This window comes from Dermacentor variabilis, unplaced genomic scaffold (assembly GCF_050947875.1).
Source record: "Dermacentor variabilis isolate Ectoservices unplaced genomic scaffold, ASM5094787v1 scaffold_17, whole genome shotgun sequence".
NCBI classification, from domain to species: Eukaryota; Metazoa; Arthropoda; class Arachnida; order Ixodida; family Ixodidae; genus Dermacentor; species Dermacentor variabilis.
In genome coordinates this window covers 9,298,357-9,306,929 of record NW_027460335.1, presented here as the reverse complement: position 1 = coordinate 9,306,929, position 8,573 = coordinate 9,298,357, and the positions used below count along the sequence as shown (strand labels likewise).

Below are 8,573 nucleotides of genomic sequence, written 5' to 3'. Positions count from 1 at the left end.
GTCGCTCAGATCCGCCAGCAGCAGACGCATGAATTAAGCGACTATGACATAAAGGCTTAACGTTTACTGAACGCGATCGGCATCGGCTCAAACTGTGTGCACGGATGGCGAGGCCTCAAGTTCGTGCAGCCAACAACGCGACACGACTTGCCTCCCATCTCTTGCACGTGTACAGGAATCGCAACTTCTCAGGCAATGCATGCACCAACAAGCTCCCGATCGTCGACTCCTCGACGCTCTCGTCGCTGTCATATGCATGATCCTAGCATGCTATGCATTGAACACTCCTGACGTCATAAAAAATGTGGCCTGTAACAGAGAAGGCAAAGTAGGGTGTTCGACGCAATTAATTGAATTTATTTGTAAAAAATCTATTGAATTTTGAAACCTGCTTTTTAGAGGACATGATGGAAGTGTTCAGAGGAACATAGCCAGCGAATTTCGTCGACATCCATAGACAACCTAATATCGCCGGTGTGGCCCTTAAACGCTTTTCGGTCGGCAGTTGCATAGAAGAAAGCGCCACATCAGAAACAACACGAGTGCAGCACGACGCTATGAATCACCACTGAAAATTCAAAGAAGTAATATATTTGTACAAATATATGCACACACGCACGATCACAAAGATAAATATATATAGTAGAGCATGTAAATATGTGTACATAATGTCCAACCAGTCTATAATTCACTGCAAATAAGACTTTTCATGGTGGGCCGTCCTCTTGGACAACTACACTTCATACACACACCCAAGATTCCTGAGCCACTCACACTAACAATGATTCGTTTTTCATAGATTTAAATATAAGTTGACTGTTTGTTTTATAGTGAAACTGTATAAGAAAAGGATACCGGGGTTTCCTTGCCTCCGTAGAGAGAAAATTAAACCAATTACAGCGGAAGGCGCACGCCGCGTGAGCCACTGGGTTCCTTGCAGCATCACGAGACGGCGCTCACCTCCGCGCATCCGTGTACCAGCAGGTATGCGACCTGTAGGGTGGGCAACACAGCAACAAAGAATGTCAAGCGGAAAGTGAGAGAGGCTGAAATAATCTCATCGGTGGCGACAATGGAAAAGAAACCTGCCATGGATAACTACCTAAGAGGAAAAAACGAAATCAGGTAAGAAACCACTTATCATAACTCAAAGGGAAGCCCATTGCTTTTCGAAGCGAGATCAGGATGCCTTAAAACACGCACCTATAAAGCGAGCTATAAGAAGGAAGAAGAAGCATGTGCTTGCTGCGTTAAAGCAAGGGAAACGACAGAGCATGTTTTGTGAGAATGTGATGACGTCTACCCAGCGGTCGATTTAGGCACCCCTGGCCTCCTTGAAGCCCTTGGCTTCAGCGGGAGCAGTGGTAAAGCAAACATGTCCGCAATAGGCATTAGTAAGAGGCGATTGGAGGATTGGTGGAAGACAAGTAGGGAAACGACAAAAGACAGAGACGTACAAAAGCACAGTTTGCAATAGGGGATCCGAAAATTTGGGCGTGGTAGTTCCTAGTTGTTTTTTTCTTTTTTCGTCGTTTAACCTAGGTAGCACATTAGGCAGTGTAATAGCAAGAGCTTGCTGGCGCAACCCACCGACCCTTTCCAAAGCGGACGCTCATAACGTCCATCCATCCATCCATCCATCCATCCATCTGTGTTGTTCTTTTGCAGACAATAAGAACAAGAGCATGGTGGCACAACTGACTAACCCGCCTCAAAGGAGGCTCTCATAGTATCCATCCATCGATCCACGGCAGCGCCGGCATTTGTCCTGCGGGTTTAGTAAAAATAGGAACCACAAAACTCGCTTTCGCGCATGGCATTCACCGCAAGAATATCCAGTTTAAGATTGCGGTTAAATAACCTGCATTTTCCTGAAAGCGCAGACTAGCATACGAGAGAGAGATAAAACTTTGTTATGTCCTTGATGGGGTTCAGTGGTGGCGGGGGTCGGGAGACTAACCCCCAATCCCCACTTCCTCAGACGGCGGCCAGTCCTTGCTTTCTGGCGGCGTCTTCGGCCATCCGGACGGCCCAGAGCTGCTCCTCTGGGTCCAAGCTGAGCAGCAATGTCTCCCACTGCTCGGCCGTAGTTATGCGTGTGTCAGTGTGGGAGGTGTTGGTGGGTGAGGCTTTGGGGCATTGCCAGATAATATGATCGCGGTCAGCGCGGGCCTCGCACGCTTTGCAGAGTGGAGAGTATGCATCTCGGGTACATGCGGTTGTAAAGCACGGGGTTCGGAAACGTTCGTGTCTGAAAGAGTCGCCAAGTGGTAGATTGAGACTTATTCAGTGTTTTGTGTGCTGGGGGGTAGCGTAACCGCTCCCTGCGCTGGTGCAGGAGAATTTCTCTCAACGTGACCATTCGGTCCCGCGCGTGACCGCGATGCAGAACAGAGGGCTGGTCGGGATCGGAAGACGCAGGAGAAGGATGATGCGCCCGGTGTGCGAGAGCTCGGGCGGCATCGTGGGCGGCTTCGTGTCCAGCCAGACCCGAGTGACCAGGGGCCCAGATGATCTGCACGCGGCGTTGCCTTGAGGGAGGAGTGCGAGAGAGAATCTTCTGTGCTTCGGGTGCTATCAGTCCTCTTGTGTAGTTACGAATCGCCGTTTTTGAATCGCTTATGATGCAGTGTGCATTGGTAGCCGCGTAAGCCAAAGCGATGGCCGTTTCTTCTCCTACTTCGGGTTGCGTGGTGAATATTGATGCGGCCGCGGCGAGGCGGTACTGCGAACCCGCGACTGCGACGACCGCCATGGCATTTTGGTTGGGGTATTCTGCTGCGTCCACATAGGTTATGTCAGCGGCTTGGTCGTAGCGCTTTTGTAGACGTTTAGCTCGTTCTGCACGTCGCTCCGGATTGTGTTCAGGGTGCATATTGCGAGGTATGGGTGGGATAACTAGTTGAGCACTAATGTGTGGAGGGATGGGTACTTTTGGTCCGAATTGGGTGGTGTAGGTTATGCCTAGGGTGCCTAGAATGTGCCTGGAATTGGCGAGTCGTTCGTATTGGCTAATACGCTGCGCTTCAGTAAGCTCGTCTATTGTGTTATGGATGCCGAGGTCGTCCAGTTTCTCGTTAGAGGTGGTGATGGGAAGATGTACAGCTTGTTTATAGGCCCTCTTGATCATGGTGTTGAGTTTGAGCTTGTCAGTTGTATTGAGGCTAAGGTACGGGGCGACATAGGTGATCCTGCTCAGGGCGTAGGCGGTTATCAGGCGTATAAGGTTGCTTTCTTTCATGCCGTGATGTCGATTTCCGATGCCTGCAATGAGGCGAGTGGTTTGGTGTACATGATTATCTAATTGCTTGAGTATCTCCGTGTTTCTGCCGTTATGTTGGATGCGTAAGCCAAGGATACGAATGCTAGGTACAGTAGGTATGCGTTGGTGGTGCACGTGGAGTTCTATCTCGGGCTGGTGAGGGTCTGGACGCCGACCTCCCCTATTAGGCTTGTACTGAAGGAGCTCCGATTTCTGTGGGGAGCACGCCAGGCCGCGCGGTTCTACGTATGCAACGACATCGTTGATGACTTGCTGCAGCGTGTCTTGGATGTCCCCGTCGCTGCCCCCGGTGACCCACAGGGGGATATCGTCTGCGTAGAGGCTATGCTTGAGGTTGGGGATGCTAGCTAATGCAGGCGGTAGTCCGAGCAAGACCACGTTGAAAAGAAAAGGGGATAGAACCGATCCTTGCGGCGTGCCTTTGCTGCCGAAGTGAATAATTGGCGACTGCAACCCTCAGATGGTAATGGTGCCCGTGCGACCTGTAAGAAAATTCTTCACGTAGTTATATGCTCGATGACCAACCTGGAGTTTTGCCAGTTAGTTCAGTATGGCCTCATGCGTGACGTTATCGAATGCCTCGGTTAGGTCTAGTCCCAAGATGGCTTTGGTGTCCAGCCTGGAGCTTTTGTCGCCATCGATAATTTGGTGCTTGAGCTGAATCATGATATCTTGAGCAGAAAGTTTCGGGCGGAAGCCAACCATGGTATTGGGGAAGAGGTCGTTGTCGTTCATATGTCTGTGTAAGCGTGTGAGGATGACGTGTTCGAGGACCTTTCCGACACATGAAGTGAGGGAGATAGGACGGAGGTTTTCGAGTAGGAGGCGCTTCCCGGGTTTGGGAATCATAATAATTTTGGCTTCTTTCCATTGTGAGGGGAGGTTTCCAGTTTCCCAGTATGCGTTAAAATAAGCTGTGAGGGCTAGTATAGAATCCTCATCTAGGTTGCGAAGCATTTTATTAGTAATGCCATCAGGTCCCGGGGCCGAGTTAGGGCGGAGTGCGAGGAAGGCTTCCCGCACTTCTGCTGCTTGTATGGGCGCGTCCAGGTGGTCGTTAGCGGTGCCTGTGTATGCTGGAGCGGGTGTAGTAGGTTGAGGTCCTATGTATCGGTCTATCAGCTCTTGAAGAACTTGTTCGTCTGTGCCCGGATCGGTGTGAATAATTTTTTGCAAGTTGTGCTGTTGTGTGTTCTTGCTGTTGGCCGGATCTAGGAGGTAACGGAGGATATTCCACGTTTTGGGCAGGTTTGGTCGCCGCTCCATGCTGTCGCATGTGCTGTGCCAATTTTGACGAGTAAGTTGTCGTGCGCAGTCTTCGATGTGAAGGGTGAGAGTACTAATACGCTTTCTGAGCGTTCGGTTGAGCTTGTGTTTGTATCTGTGTTGCAGACTGGCAAGGGCTTCCCACATATGCAGTAACTTGCTATCTGCCTTCTGCAGATTGGCTTCCTCAGGCACCAATTTAGTGGCTTCGCTCGCGTCTTGCAGCAAGGATGCGACCCAATCTTCGAAAGGTGGTTGGGTACCCGAGAAGGAGGTGAGGGCTCTGGCCTGCCGGAAAGCGTCCCAGTTCGTTATGCGGAGTTGAGGGCCCTTAAGCTTTCGCGGGCCCGCTCGAACTGTTGTTTGGATTAAATAGTGATCGCTGCCCAAGTTGTCTTGTGTGTTGATCCAGCCTGCTTGTGGAATTAGTTTTGCGAATGTTAAGTCCGGAGTAGTGTCTCTGCTAACGCTGTTTCCCATACGGGTGGGACAAGTAGGATCCGTGACAAGAGTAAGACCTAGATTCTGTCCGTCAAGCCATAGTTGTCTTCCCTTTCGGCGGTCCATTGGGTATCCCCATGCCACCGCAGGGGCGTTTAGGTCCCCTACGATGAGCAGGGGGGCTCCCCTAGCTAGTTGATCTGCTTTGGTGAAAAGTAGTAGAAACCTATGTTGTTGTTTGGGGCTGCTGTACACATTGAGGATGAAGAGACTGTTGCATGCGCCTTGCAGACGGGATGATCTCCAGGAAAATGTGGGCTGCTGTATCAATGCCTGTGTGATGCTGTATAACCGGACTGTTTCGCTTAACTAGTGTGGTTACTTGGGGCCTGCGGTTGTCACCGCAAAGTGCGCTGTATGCCGCGTATCCCAACAGCTTAGCCGCTACTCCGGTCTCTTGTAATGCGATAACATCGGGGGAAATATGTGGTGCGAGAGAGGTAATATATTGCTCTAAGTGTGCTCGTCTTCGCCGGAAGCCCCGGCAGTTCCACGGCCAAATGCAGTAGGTAGCACGTTCTGGATTACTCGCAGCCATCTTTGTCGGGACGCGAGTATGGCTTCTTTAGGGGACCTGCTCTGGGACGGAGTAGGGTGTTTTCCAATTCTGTCAAACGGGTGTTGTGATTTTGAGCCAGAGTCGCGGACATATCTTGAAACACTTTGCGCGTGTCGTCCATGTTTTCCTGTCGCTGTTGTTCTCTTGCCGCAAAGGCTTGCTCAATTCTGGCCAGTAGCAGCGTTTCTAGTTTCGCAGTAAGGAGGTTGTCCATTGCGCGTTCAAGAGCATTTGCAATGGAGGTGTCGAGCAACGTGGCAAGCTTACAGTCTATTGCTTCGTTGAGGTTGCGTTCTATCCGCTGTTGCAGCTCAGTGAGGGCCTCACAGTTGACATTTCCTTATGAAGTGTATGCTGGTGGTGCCCCTGTTGAGATTGGTTCGAGAGCTTTGCGCTTGTGCGGGGTTGGTTGTTGGGTGGTTTGCGGGCAATCTATTGCAGGGACAGGAAGGATGTCTGCATTTGATGGTAAGTGTTTGGGTTGTGTGTGTGCAAGTTGTGATTTGAGTTTAGCGTTTTCTGTCTTGAGGTCTTGTATCTCAGCACGTAAGGATCGGAGCTCATGCATGAAGCTGTGCATGGTACCGTCACTAACTGTGTTCACTGGGGTTGCTATAGGTTGTGAGGTGTGACCTGTGTGGGAGACAATGCTGGCCCAGCTTACCTTGGGGGGGGGGGGGGTGTCTTGCACTTTAACTGTGGTCGTTCGAAGGCTTGCGTTTCCGTGCTGCTGCGGTGCTGTTGAATCTGGTCCGCTCCGGGAGTGACTGCGTCCTTGTGACTGACGTCCACGAGACCGACTGCGTCCGCGTGAGTTGCTGCGTTCGGGAGCCTGCGTTTGTGGTGTCGACTTCGGTGTTGGCAGAGCTGAGTCTCCATTTGCTGAAGTCGATGACCCCGTCTCCTGGTCCGCTCCTTGTTGTCCCAGTCGTAGGCGTTCCCATCATCGTTGGAGTAGGAGGTGTGGTGTCTGGAAGCGGCGATGGCAGGACTTATCACCAGTCGGGTGGCCTTTGCCGCAGAACGCGCAGCAAGGGTGACAGGGGTGATCAGCCGGCGGATTTACTGTGTCACAGCTCTTGCATTTCTTCTGCGTTGGAGTGGGGCATACATCGGCCCTGTGGCCGACGGTCCCGCAGATGTCACAGACCTCGATGCGCTTCTTATGTAGATAGCATTTGTATTCTGCTCCGCGGTAGTAGACATGGTACGGTACTTGCTTTCCGTCGAATACGATGAGCACTGAATTAGTACTGCCCATTCGTCGGGCCTGCAGAATCGTAGGGTTCTTCTTGTAAACGAGACTGTTGGTAATGTCTTCTTCTGTGTCATATGCAGGGATGTTATGTATGACTCCTTTGGCTGTGTCCTCCGGCGGTGTGACGTATGCTGTGGCTGCGTAGCGGACTGCTCCTATGGGGAGGCTGCGGATGTGGCAGTATTTTTTGACGTTAGACATGATTGGCGTGCTAACTACAATGACGTTATTATCCGTGCATGAGCGGTAAATGTCGTCCTCTGCTTCTTTGGTTGTAATGCCCGTGATCTGTAGTATTGCGTCGCGTATCTGGGCGTCTCCTAGTTTGGACACGTTGAAACAGTCTCTTGGGCGTATGACGATCTCGATATCGTTCTTCGGAAGTCGTGGTTCCGTGGTGCGCGTGGGCGTAGTGCGGACTGCTGGGTACTCTTGGTGCGTGCGCTTGCTGTTGCACGGAGGGAGCCATGTATGGGTAGGGATGATGCCTGCGTAGTCCGTCGTTGCTTACGGTGGCTGACAAGCCACCCTGCTTCAACGGTAACTTCTTCGGGGGCTATTTCCGTGCCCTCAACCTCTACTACCTCCATAATGAGGGTAGGGGCTGCGCTGACTTGATCTCACGGGGATGCGACTCGTTGGGCGAAGTCCTCGGGAGCCGGGACTGCGGCAGCGACGCCGCGCACCTTCGTAGCTGCGGCGCACCTGTTTCTCGGCCAGACGGCGCAGCTGAAGATCTTGTTAGGGTTAGCAATCTTGTGGTCGTAGAAACCCATGTCCTGGGTCCCTGGCGTCGGGACTGGTCTTGATCGGTAGCTGACCACTTCCGGAAACTGGTTCCGACGTTAGTTTGGGTCCAGCGGTGATTGTTTGGCCACAAGGGTTTGAAATATACGGCGCCCATACGAGGCGCATGCACTCCGTCAGCGTCGTCGTCGTCTTTCGAAGTATACAGCAACGTTGCTAGACTTTCACATGTAGAATCTAAAACTGCCTAGCAAAAGATTTCATTTGTATTTTGATAGCACTATGGAGAGACCACCCATAGTATGGACACCACAAGAGCACCGCGAACACGATGAGCGGCGACCGGAATACCAACATCCAAATGGAAAACAGCGGCGTGCTCATCCCGTGCTCAAAAGGAAGCCACGCACAGTTAGAAAGCCTGATGAGCGATGCGAATGTGATGTGCGACGAAAGGAACAACAACGCCAATATGCACAACGGCGTCATCCTCAGGCTCCGCAGGGCCCACTTCAACCTACGTCACATTGCTCTATAGCATCACCTGATACCACATCTTCGCGGGCCTACCCCATTGACAGCGTGGATTGAAGCCCCCCCCCCTTATCTTTTGTGACACTGAAACCAAGGCCCCTATAACGTAAAACTATTCCAATATGTTTTATTCCAATCTCCTGACGTCAAATTTGCGTAACCGCCGACGCAAGCATCGGGCGGTTGACCGCAGGGTTGTCTGAACAAACCAATCAAATGCTCCCCTCGTTCATAGGAGATCAATTTGTTTGCTTGAAAAACTAATAAAATTGCCTGTACTGAGCTGCTTGTCTTATCAAATTGGTTCACAAGAGTCGAGGAGCATGCTCAAGTGGAGAGGGATTCGATGGGCCCGAGCCACTGCACTGAATATCGATAACCGGATGAAGAGGGTAGTGCCGGCGTCTGCGATTAGTCCGCTTTCT

At 51.5% G+C, this 8,573-nt stretch overlaps 1 pseudogene; it reads right to left on the bottom strand.

The window, feature by feature from the left end:
* Nucleotides 1–5,949: 5,949 nt before the first annotated feature.
* Nucleotides 5,950–7,457, bottom strand: LOC142568185 (uncharacterized; annotated as a pseudogene).
* Between the last annotated feature and the right edge of the window lie 1,116 nt (nucleotides 7,458–8,573).